This window comes from Neodiprion virginianus, chromosome 5 (assembly GCF_021901495.1).
Source record: "Neodiprion virginianus isolate iyNeoVirg1 chromosome 5, iyNeoVirg1.1, whole genome shotgun sequence".
Taxonomy (NCBI): Eukaryota; Metazoa; Arthropoda; class Insecta; order Hymenoptera; family Diprionidae; genus Neodiprion; species Neodiprion virginianus.
Genome location: NC_060881.1, coordinates 28,625,683 through 28,639,460, shown reverse-complemented (window position 1 = coordinate 28,639,460; position 13,778 = coordinate 28,625,683).

Here is a 13,778-nt window from a genome sequence, read left to right as displayed (position 1 = left end):
TGTGCCAAGTGAAAATTTTCTCAGTGTAAAACAGGTCTTGAAACGGCGTAGACCGTATAGCCGAGACTCTATTTCGCATATTAATATATATATATACACAAGATTGATTCACTCACCGATATATATCGCGTAGGTGAGATAAAGATCAGGGTTTATTTCGAAGTCAGGTTACAGCTCGCTCGTACACCCGAACGTTTCGTCATAGGATAAGCAGCGCGGCGAGTTCGTCGAAGAACTGAAATGCGAGTATATTATGCAGCATGCAGCTTTCTTCCCCGGCGGCACTCGGCGCCATCGTGCAGCCTTAAAGTCTTAATTTAAAGCAACTTGGGTTATTTTTAAAAGCAACTTTTTTCCCCGAACCGAGCGCTTCCGCTTTTCCGAATCTACCGACGTCGCAGCCGCCCCTCGTTCGTAATAATCACAAAGCTAGCGATGAAAAGCACGGGGAAAACAGCAAAAGTAAATGACGAGAAGTAGAAAGTCGATTTGGTAAATTTTTGTAAAATCAGGGGGTGAAATTTTGCGGGAATAGGAATTAAGGGGTTAGGTGGGTTTCAAAATTTCAAAAAATCGAATTTTTTTTTTTTTTTTGCCTATCTTATAATTGAATATGTTGAGAATATTCCTTTAAAATTTTAAAACGATCCGAGTCATATTCTAAGAGATATAGCCTTTGGATGTTTCACCCATCAGGCTATAACCAAGCGTGACGCAGGTATATGGAGGTTGTCTGCTGCAAATCAAGAAAAAAAAATTAACGTGTGATGAAAATAATGTTGAAGATACGACAGATGTTACCGTGTCAGGTGATGGCACGTGGAAAAAACGTGGGTTTGCATCATTATACGGTGTAAGTACGATTATTGGCTACTATTCTGGAAATCTTCAATCGCGTTTTTCTCGAAACTACATTTTTGAAATCGGTAGTCACGATTTCTCGAAAACTTATGAACCGATCTCTTTCAAATTTTGCACACTTCTTCAAAATAACATTATCTCGTGCTTGAACGAAGGAATTTTTTTTTTTCTATTCCGAGTAATTTTTCAAGGCCATGAAGGGTGAAAATTTTACTCAAAATAAGGGTTTTTTGTTTTCAACGTCGCCAAAAATGTAATTTTTGTTTTTTTTTTTTTTCCTTCGTCCAAGCACGAGTTTTAAACATCTACTAACAGAAAATTTTTGGTTTTTGCATTTCAGATGAATCTGTCATGAGTTATCCTGACTACGCCGAGAGAACTTTTTTTTGAGGGTTCATAGCAGACGACGTGTCCACGCCTTAATTTTCAATATTTTTCAACGAAAATTTCACAAACTACTCATAAAATATGTATCTTTTATGTGTTAAATTGATGGAATGAAATATTCTGTTGATTGAATGAAAAAAAATTCATAAAAATGTACCTATTTTGAGCTTTTGAAACCCACCTAACCCCTTAAGGGAGAGAATCAAGCTGAATTATTAACGGTTTCTATCCGATATAGTAATCGGCGGTAACGGGCTGTTTGCGTAAATAATTGGCGACTGGTTGCGAGGGGGGAGCGAGGGGCGAGAAAATAACGAAGGTCCTTCGAAAGAGGACAAGGGATGTAGGTCGCGGAAAAGAAGGCGGTTTGCGTATCTGCAGCCCCCGATCGCGCCCCTTTTTTTCTGCCTCTCTCACACTCGCGTCCGGTTTTTATAGCAGAAGAAGCGAAATAAAGAAGACGAGAAACGCAGTGTAAGATGTACCAGAAATGGTTGATCAATTTTTCACGATTTATCGAGTGAAATCGATTGTATTTCACCGCAATCGATCTTTCCTTTTTACTTCCATGAACGATGCGATAAAATATCAATTTACGCGATTGGATTATTATTAATTATTATCATTGTTTTACTTACTAAGCACCTGTTTGATACAATAAGTGAAAGACGAATGAATTTTTTTCATCTGAAATTGAACAATATTTTTAAATGAAATTATTAATTGTCAAAAAAAATTTCCGCGATTAAGACTGTATAGTGAAATTTACGAAATTTTTGTTTCGTATGCAACGTTTTAAAAAATTGCGAAGTATTCGATCAATCGGCTAATTTTTAACGATTCAATCGAGTCGTGTTCGATTATTTTTTGGACTCGATCAATCGATGGATCGATTATTTTTAGCTTACGAATTTAATAGATTTTAAAAACTATTTGGAAACGATTTGGAACAAAGTGTCGATATATAATCGTTTATTTTATAATTCCGGTACCTTTGATCTTTGTATTTTCAATGAGATATTCGTAAAGCTTGCGAATGTAATAATTGGCCAAGTACCGAACGATCGACTTTCTCACAGTAAAATTGATAGCAAACGTTGATTCTTGTCCAAACAATCTCCTCAGATTTGTCAAAATCGTATCGATAATGACGAAATTTTCGAATTGAACTGATCTTCTCAACTTTTCTCCCGACATTTATGACCTCGAAATCTTTTTCACGTTACTACAATCCTATCGTTTTACTTTCGCCGTCTTTACGTACCCGAATAATATTCACTATAGTATCCTTGATGCGTGCAGATCGGAGCTTTGCGAAAATTGGGGTGACCGCTGAAGGACTTTGACCTACACCTGCACCCCTTATCCTCGTAGAATATCTCATTCGGCCAGCCATAAGTATAAGTGCTTTCAACACTTTTCGCGTTTTAGTTTTCCAATTTCCGAGCTCAAATTCTCACTGCTCGAGTTTTTTTTTTGCTTTTTTTTTGCTTTTTTTCTTCGTGATTTTAAAAGCTACCGTTCAACGTCGATTCGATCCTTTATTAGACAGGGAATAACGGTGAATAAAGAATAATAACTTCTGTTGACAGCGATGAGTTTTTTTGTTTTCACGAGAATTTTTAAAATTAGCGTTAAAAATTTATCGCAATTTAGAATTGTCCGATGGAAATGTTGTACCTATTGCAATGTGAAAATTACGGATTCTGGATGAAATCGTTTGAAATTTGACGCGACAGATTGACGATTAAAACTGTTACTGATATCCTAAAAATGAAACGAGCATACGTGAGTGACGTCAATTTTTTTCTTCAAAATTTTGGGGCGAGGTTGAAATTCTGGAGACGCCTAATTCTGAGTTATTTGGTGACGAAACTTGAAGCAAGGATGTCAAACTTTTACGAAACAACAAAGTTTTAATTGGTAGGAAAAATCAAGTTGCGATAGAACAAAGTTTTAAAAAGTAACGTTCCGAGGGTGCAAATTCCCGAAAAATAAAGTTTCGATAAAGTAAGACTTCGATAATTAAAATACACTCACACAGCGTAGTGAAGAAATCCGGAAAACCAAAAATCGGGAATGACCAGGATTCCGAGAATAAAATTGTCGGAATTCCAAAACGAAGAAAGATTAAAGTGTTGAAATTTCAGCAAGCCAAAAGTTCAAAAATCTCCGCTGATCCGGAATTTCGATGTTGCAGATTTTTAAATCTTCTCATTTTTGCACTTTCGGAGCTTTGATTTTTCGGAATTTTGCCCTTTCGAAACTTTGGGGGTCGAGTTTCGGACCATTCAATACTTGGATGTTTCGTCAGAGTTTGGTTTCCGCGCTTCAAGATTCGGCACAAAAAATTCGCAATTCGGCTCTTTCGGATATTTTCAAATTCGGAATTTGAACCCTGAGCTTTTCATTTCAACTTTGAGCCATCGTGTTTCCGACCAATTAAAACTTTGTTATTTTATGAATGTTTGATTTCCATACTTCGAGATCCGCAATAAAAAATTCGAAATTAGGCTCTTTCAAAACTTTTCAAATTCGTAATTTGAACCCTGAACTTTTCATTTCAACTCTGAGCCGTCGTGTTTCCGAACAATTGAACCTTTGTTGTTTCGTAAAAGTCTGATTTCCGTATTTCAAGATACGCCACAAAAAATTCGAAATTAGACTTTTTCGCTTCTTTTCAAATTCAAAATTTCAACCCTGCCCCAAATTATCTAAACAATAGTATTATAAAAATCGACGCCCGCGCCGAACATTTACTAAGAAATTATTTCCCAGTGGTTAAAGTAGGACAGCTCGGTTTAATTATAATATACCTAATATATTCAAGGGATGTTATTTGAAGAAGTTGAGCGGGGTTTGTTGGAGGGGGTTTAAAAGGCGACCCCGTTGAATTTTTGAGTGCGTGCGGGTTAGGAAGAATCATTTCATGTGCAAAGGGCACGCACGTACACGCAAATAGAAAACAGGTGAGTATTTAGCGACGCGACGTTCCGTTTAGTGGTTTCCACCCCTTCTCCTTCATCCCCCCCCCCCCCCCCCCCCCTACTCGGGTTTAAAACTCGGTTCGCAGGATGGATCGCGCGAAATTCATGCCCGGCTTGGAGAAAACACGCGAAACTAGATTCAGGCCAAAATGATAAGGTCCTCGGACGCCGCGCGAATAATCCCTACATTCGGGTTCAACATAGGTATAACACGAGGCAAGAGAATGTATAATTATTCAACACGTTCACCCTTAAGGGTGGAAAACCACGAGCGGCGAGCTTCGAAAATTTAGAAGCGGCTGCGAAACTGATTTTTATCTTTGTTTTACGTACGAAGATATTGTGCAATAATTTTCGGGGTAAAAGGACATCCGGGAAATCGTGAGGGTGGTGAAAAAAAAAAACCAAAAAAAAAAAACACGGAGTAATTTTTAGCGCTGTTTTCCGTAAAAGTTGTAGAGTTAAACATCCTGCGTCGAAATTGGCCTCAGACGTTGATTTTCGTCCATCATTTACGAAGTGACGACGAATTCCGCGAAATGTCAGAAAATTCTAACGTTTCAGATTATTGAAATCAGGATCTTGTTTAAAATGAAGATTGCAGTTTTCTCGTGTATTATTTACCAAACCGCTTCGTAAAGTACGGTGAAAAAAATGTATGTTACGTGTTATAACCTATAGAATGATGTGATATTTTAAAAAAAATTTTATCACACCTAAAATGAACGTAAAGAAAATTTCATACTTTTCGCGTTTGTCAAGATTTACGTATTTTTCCACGTAATTAACGCTTCATCCAAGGTAATTTCAATATGAGAAGGGTATTTAGATTCAACTCAAATAACAGCTCAAATTGGTGTAACTTTTAACCCGTAGTATTACTGCAATGAATATGCCTCTCATTATTATACGATATGACATATACATTTTTTTTTAAATATATTCTCAATCGTTTAATAAGCTTAATATAACTAATTCATTTAGCTATTTCTAAAGAAAATTTTGCAGGAGCGTGAAATTAACTTTTTTTTATCATATCACGTGGGAATGTCTGCTTTCTTGTTGTTCTCGGTGTGTAGAATATGAGTCGTGTGGTTATACGATTGAAAGTTTTGAATTTATTCATTCATGGAAATGTTTTTTTTTTTTATTTCAATTAATTTTGATGCGTGTATTAAACTTAGTCAGTTGCAAGATATACGGATACACTTACAATTAATAACGAAATCGTACAACATATTAATCATTTTGTAAAGGTACTGGATATATAAATACGTTGTACGTATAGCTATATTATTGAGCTGTGCGAAGGGCAATTTAGGTACCGGAAATTACAAGTTTATACAGTTTCGTCGTCATAATGAAAACGGGGCTCGATTTTTCACCAAATTTAAGCCAAGAAAAACAGTCTAGTCATCGCACTGCTGAAACTCGTGATTCAGAAATACGTTCTTGTAACATACGTGGCAAAGTAATGCGTGCAAATACGAAACTTGTTACGAAATTTCGGTCGAATCGTGTCCCGATCAAATTCGAAATTTTTATGGTTATATAGAAATAATTTTTGTTAAAAAAAAAAAAAAAAATGTGGGGTTCGACGGTAGTTGAAAAACCTGATGAATTGAAAAAGGTTTAGAGAGCAATTTTCTTTTTTCTTTTTTTTTTTAAAAAACTTTAAAAAAACAAAAATGGCAGAGACAGCCTTTTTCATTTCTCCTCTTGAATTATTCCGTTCCATCGGTACTTTGCATACTTTATGCAGAGTATAAAAGAAATACGCGCAGTTACGAGTAGATTCAGGGTTTAGCTGCTGCTTAAGAGGGCAAGGCCATATTCATTCCTCCATTCATTACGCCTTCGAAGGCTGTTTGCTGACTCCGAATTATTGGAACATTAGCCTGATTGGAGTACGATGGGCTCGGCCCTCGGCTCTCCTCGCTTCTTGCCGCATTCCGTGTGATATCAACCGATATTCCTCTTATAACCACACAATTCGATACTATCCTCAATTTATTCCACCGCACGAAACCCCGCCGTTTCCTCGCTAATCACCCATAATTAACAATCCACTCGTTACAAATGTATCCTCGTTCTGATTATCCGGCATAATCAGTACCGTTTATTTTTTAACAAGAAGGCAAACTCGGTTTTTTCGGCCCGAGCGTAAGTTTGCGATACGAAACGTACGTTAAGTCGAAGATGAATATTGCAAATACGCGAGGCGAAAAGATCGTCGCCTCCTTTGTTTAAGCACGAAATTGAGGTTAGGGTCGCGTAATGACAGATTAGTTCGCGACGGCGCATGCGCATCAACTCCTGGGACTGGAAAGTGATCTTTTCTGCACTCCGCGCATGCGCATTCGCAGTCTCGCTCTACCGTCACAGAAACGGATACTTTGTTCACGGAAATCACGCATGGAAAATTGCGTAAAACATGCTCGCGTTATATAAAGGACAGTTTTATTTATTTAACTTCCATTATTTTCCTCATTCGAAACATCAACGATTACAAGCACTGCGTATAGAAATTTTGAACAGTTTACCTTTTTTTTGCTGGTTTTATACATTAACAAACAAAAAAAAAAAAGAAGAAAAATAGCGAAAACTTCGACAACTTTTCCACGAATCCTATAAATTTTTTCTTCAATCATCGCAAGGAGTGTTTGAGATTATTTGTTTTACATTCACATTGTACATGTATTGTTTGTATTTTTTTTTTTTTTTATTATTGTTTATCTTTCATTTACATACAAATATCTTATAGGTATATGTATAGCATATGTATAGGTATCCATCCTTGCCAAGTGAAACAATAGTCAGCAACGCTCGCGCGCATTTTCAATAATATTAATAATAATGATAATAATAATAATAATAGTAGTAAGAATTATAATATTAATTATAATATTGTTTTCACTTTTTGCGGTGGACATCCAAGTACAAGGTACGAAATATTTATACGCACCGAGCGCGATAATAATAATAATAATAATAATAATAATAATAATAATAATAGAAATCATCACTATTACGTAATACGTCGTTATTACTATTATATGTATATGTTGTATTATATAGGTATAATATTGTAACGTGTATATATGCGCGGCTTTTGCGGGTTCCGCCATGATTTCCGGTCTCGCAAAAAGACGATATTTCGTCATTAATATTATCACCTCGTTAATTAATTTATATATAGTTTGCGTTGATAATATAGTTTATACACACATCGAAACCTTGCAGCATATAATTTATACGTATACATGTAAATTATATATTTCATGTATACATGTATATATGTATATACACATTCTCTTATTATACTTAATTATTGTTAATTACACGATAATTGTAACATCGTTACACGAAATAATTTTTTTTCACGCCCACGTTACGAAAAATATGTGAAAATTTTATTCAATTATGATATTGTTTATCGTTACTATACATGTATGGAGGAAATATTTAAATCACCGTGGTGAATGTTGGACTATGATCCCGGAGAAAAAAGTTATTTGCTAATTAATTGGAATATCGTAAATACGGCTATTGAAGATTGTGATTGTTTATAAATATCGCTATCGTTCGTTACGAAATTTTGTAAAAATTTCTAACCGCGCCCTGAATCTTAAATTACATTATTTATCGACGCAATTTGATCAGAAAAAAAATTGAACAACAATTCGTGTACAGTTACAAATCACGAACGAAAGTTCATATAATCTTTATCCTCTGACAGAATTTAATTCACGCGTGATTCCTGTTTTCAGATATTTTTCCCGACTTGAGATTATAGAATAGGGCGTGAAAATTGAAAAAAAAAAAAAAAATATTGAAAAATTAAATACTCTGTTCGATCAAGATTTCATCATTATTTACATCGTGATTCGCCATCACGTTCTCTTCAGAATCTAACAATCAGTTTATCTTTCTTATCACGCTATACGCTAAAGGTGTTTATTTATTTATTTAATTATTTCTTCTTTACCGTGATTCTCGGTTAACGGAATCTTATTTCATCATCAACAGAATAAATCCTTACTTTATTTTTCATGTTATCGTCTGTCAATTTTCTCCGTCAACCAAGATCCGAATGAATTCGATGTATGCCACGAGAAATTTGGAAAAAAAAAAAAATAAGAAGCCGAAAAATCAAATCCTTCATCCGTCGTCCAAAAGACAATAAAAAACAAACAATAATAACATATCCACGCGTGTACTGCGTCCTTTTTTTCTTCTCTCTCTCTCTCTCTCTCTCTCTCTCTCTCTCTCTCTCGTTCCGTCCGTGAAATAAACTTAAGCCCCACGGTAAGTAAAGCTGATTTAGGTCGATTTCCATATTTTGTATTTATACGCGTTTTGAATGAGACGAAACCACAATTCGATTCACGAATTACTGTATTAATTTTCTTACTACACCGGCGATATCAAATTTTACAGTTACAAGTATATTATATACGTATGTATATATAGTATCTTTTGTACGCACGCGGTTTCATTCACATATTTAGCATACCGAGCAAGCACAACAAACGGCAGTGTGATTTAAACGTCAGCCAGTTACGACTCGAAATACGCTCCTTGGCAATTCGTCCATTGATTAAATAATTTTACAACGATGAGTAGCCATTTTTTTTTTTTTTTTTTAAAGTTGTTTTTTTTTGTTGTTTCACTTTTCACATATATCAAATTTTGTATTTTCATTTTTTTTTTTTTATTTCTACACACACACGCACACACACACACACATATATATATACTTTATATTACGATAATAATAATAATAATAATAATAATAATTAAAAAAAAAAAAAAAAAAAAAATGGCAACAATTTTCAATATATATATATATATGTATATATAGATATATTCATAATATCCATAATACGTTTGTCGTCGAAACGATATTGGAAAACGATGAAAAAAATTCCTTCCAAAAAGCTGTAGATATGCATACGTATAATCGCTGGGAGGGCAAATATTTTTTTGGCGATTTTTCATCTTACGTTCCACTTTTGTTCCACATTTTTTTTTCTCTTTCGTTCTTAACCGTAATCATAAACCGATCTTTCAGTATGTTGTATAAAAAAAAATAAAAATATAAAAAAAAAAAACACAAAACAGAGAAAGCAAAAAACTGCAGGCTCATTGTCTCCGACCGCGACTCGCGACAAATTTTCAATTTCCTGTTATAATGTATTCATAATTTTTATTAATAATAATAATAATAATAATAATAATAATAATAATAATAATAATAATAATAATAATGACGATGAGAATAATTAGAATTTTGAAGTAATAGGATAATGCAAAGTTGTTGGTCTTAATCTCTACGTTCTAGGTATATTTTCATATCATATATCTTAAATAAAACTAAGATTTTCAACCATCGTTCACCGTGGAACACTAAATATTTATATTATACATGTATAATGTATTATCATTTATTTAATTTGTCGTTAAATATTAAAAACATTCTTAATACTCGTAGGTCCACTTTATGTGTTACGTGTGTTTTGGGTTTGCGTGCGTGCGTGTGTGTGTGTGTGTGTGGTTATTATACTTAACAATTAATCACAATATACTTGTATGTATTGTATTGTATACGTAATATTTATAGTGTATATAAATGCCTTCTAATACTAGCTGGGCCTTTCGCTGTTGTGTAAGGAAAGGAAAAAAAAAATAAAAATACAAAAATAAAAAAAATCGAATGCCAGTGTACAAAATGTGCGTATAATGGCAAACTGGAGAAATACTTTACGCAACAGACTTTTGTATTCTTAACATGTGATATTGTTAGTAATAGTAGTATTAGTAGTAGTAGTAATAGTTAAAATAACAACAACAACAACAACAACAATAATAATAATAATAGCAACAACAATCACAATAGCGATCGGTCGATCGAATTATAAATATTCATAGATTATCGCGGTAACGCGTGCATATTAATTAAATCCATTTATATTCTAGCGTGGAATGAAACGGTTTTACTCACGGATTTCATACCCAGTCCGGCAACGATGCTGAAATATAAAATATCATCGTTATCGTTGCTGTTACTATTATTGTTATTGTCATTATTGTTGTTGTTGTTATTATAATTATTATTATTATCATTATAATTGCAAAAAATTGCGAAACAAAACAGTGCTATTTAAAATTCTAGACGAATTTCTGCCGTTTGTATAAAATAATAATCGTTATGATATATTTGTAATGTAAACATATGCGTGTCTATGTATGCATAAAATTAATACATATTTTGCCTCGTTGCGGAAATATGCATAAGTTTAGATGGAATACAGTCAAAGAGAGATGTGATATTCTTCGATTTATACGAAATGGAATAACTTTGTTCAAATTTGATCGAAAATAACGAGTATCCTTCAACATTCGACGATATTGCTTTTCAATGTTGTTTTCAATTTATTTCACCCCGTTTTCGTTTCAGGGCGCAAATATTCGCAAAATTCGAGACTCTTGTTTCGTAAAAGTGTGAAATCAGGTTTCTCGTTCAAAAACACTAGACGAACGGAAATTTCGTTATTTCGAAGTGATTGAAGTTAAAAAAAAAAAAAAAAATCAAAATTTATAAATTACAGTGGAAAATTAGTACAATAGAGATATATATATATATGTATATATCATCCTAGTATGTATTTACAAGAGAATTAGATCAATGATAATTCAGTATAATATATGCGTTGTATAAAAATGTCGAGAAAAGAAATAGAGAACAAAATGACAAAAAATTCAAATAACATAATGAAAGTTTTAGCAATAAAAAGTTGTATCACTTATCGCCCGTAACGCTGCGCTGCGTTAAACAACTAATTATAAAATAATTTCTTAATATTGCCGTATTAAAAATTTAACATAGTCATTGCATTCAGGGTTAATACAAATTAGGATAAGTTAAAAACGTAATTTCATTAACGATACAGCTCGGGGGTTTGAGATGGTCGAGAGATACCGAATCGCCATAGATTTACTGGATTTAACTAAATACCATTTTACACCTCGGACTAGAAACGTTTTTTGAATCACCAAACGAAATAAGAAATAGGTTGAGTTGATGAGGGAAAAAAAAAAAAAAAAAACAATGGTATTTACAGTCGATCAATATTTTAAATTCTCTTAAAAGCTAACGTACAATATTATTACGGTTGTTGTTGTTATTTGTTTTTTTTTTTTTTTTTTTTTTATACAAACATAATAACCGCAACGCGCGTATCAATTCAATGGCAGCTGGCGCGATCTAGCAATTACAATACTTATTGTTAACTAATTAAATATAGGAAGTTTTCTTTTCTTTTTTCTCTTTTTTTTTTTTTTTTTTTTATTTTTTTTATTTTCAATCTCTTTTCAACGCACAATCCGGCAAAACTTATGGAAAAATGGCAATCGCTGAGGAAAGGAGAAGAAAAGAAAGAAAGAAAGAAAAAAAAAAAAAAAAAAAGAAACTAATCATACAACATTCTCACCAACAAGCCGACCAGCCTTTGAGTTCGTTTGTTCGTTTGACACTTTTGTCGTGGAATTTACTATACATATAATTATCGTGGAATATAATTTACTTTCTCTTTAATTTTTTTTTTTTTTTCTTGTTGTTTTTCTTTTCGTTTTTTTTTTTCAGGACAAAACGGCAAACACGTACGAAAGTACGATAATAAAACTAATTATGATATTATCAGTTAGGATTTATAAAAGTATCAAGGTTGAAAAATCTTTTGTCAATAAAATCGGCGGAATGATTACAGCAAATTTTTCGCTCGTACGTACGATCTCACGTATGCAGAGTGTATTATCACACTATGGCATTGTCCTTTTTGTCCACCTCCCGTCGCTTCAACGTTATTCACATCACAATAATATACAGCGATAAAATATCTATATAAACATTCAACCGAACGGTCAGTTTCACATGATCATGATAAAACCGTTGTGTCGTAAAATTTCACAAGATAATAATTTAGATGCTCGATTAACACCGCGTATTGTAAGAGAAAGAAAAAAAAATATATATATATATGTATATATATATATATACTACAATTTGCATTTTTTTTTTGTGGGTATAGGTACTTTTGGTTAAATGAGAAAATGAGAATTGAAAGAAGATTTAAGAAAAACAATTGCTAAAAATTGATTAGCGAATAGATTAAAGAACTATTCGCGATTAATGTTACCATTATCATTACAACTATTATCATTATCATTATTATTATTATTGTTGTTGTTGTTGTTGTTGTTGTTGTTATAATTATTACAGCATCACGATTTATGATTGTTATCAATTACAAAAACTGCCAATCGGTAGGTAATAACTTATATGATTACCGAAGAGTTGAACGGGTGCTGTTATAATCGTTTTTTTGTTGTTTTGTATTCTTTTTTTTTTTTTTTAATCTTACGAATGTCAATAGGTCATTATTATTACTAACGTATGGCGCGTATTTAATTTTCACGATACAATTGTACAACCGACTTGTTACGTTTGGTTTTCTTACATTTCTTAATTGTTTAGAAAAAACTTTTCTTCTCTTTTTTATTTATTTATGTATTTATTTATTTATTTTTGTCGGAATTTCGTTTCACCTGCGATTTTCTCACATCATCCAACGGTCATTGTTATTTTTTCAGTCATCGATAAAATTACGTCTATAAACAATTTGACTATTATAATATAATGCGTAACCCAAGGCAGGGATTATTTATCGTCTAGTCGTAAATTATACATACGTATATATATATACATATATACATACATATAAATATATGTACGTGTATATATTTTATATATATATATGTGTATATATTTTTATACACGTATCAATACAATTGAATTATATGTATATTGTATCAGTCAAAACTTGCGTTTCATTGCAACGAATTATTATCATCGTTATTCGAAGAAGAAATACGTTAATTTTTTCTCCTCAATACTATTTTTTTTTTTTTTTTAAACTTTGCATCTAGCAAATCTGTGGTGTCGTATCAATTCTAGGAATCTACGCGGAATTAGCGGCAAATGAAACTGCGATCAGAGGCTTGAAACATGGAAAATAGGAAAACCTTTGAAAAACGAAAGACATACGAAAGATATATTGAATAAAATAATGAAACACGGGTAATAAAAAACACTCGGATTATGACTGCGACAAGTGTACATCTTGCCATTTCGGTTGAGGATAAAATTGCAAATGTATCGCGGCTTAGAAAGTAGATTTAAAATCAATATAGAGAGATAAAATAATTTTCGAAATGTGATTATTTCTGAAGTATATCACAGATACCACAGATCTTTACTGACTTTGATCCCTATTAAATGTACGTCAATGTTCACAGCTCGATTACGTCGTGGAAGGGCGGGCGGAGGATATGACAGCGCGTCTAGCGATTAGGTAATTCAAAAATTTATGCGCCTACGTGTGCGTTATTTTTATCCTTATTTTTTTTATCATCAAGTATCATTTAATGATCTCGAATTGATATCTAAAACTTGCGTAAAATTCGACGTGTCTGGTTGATATA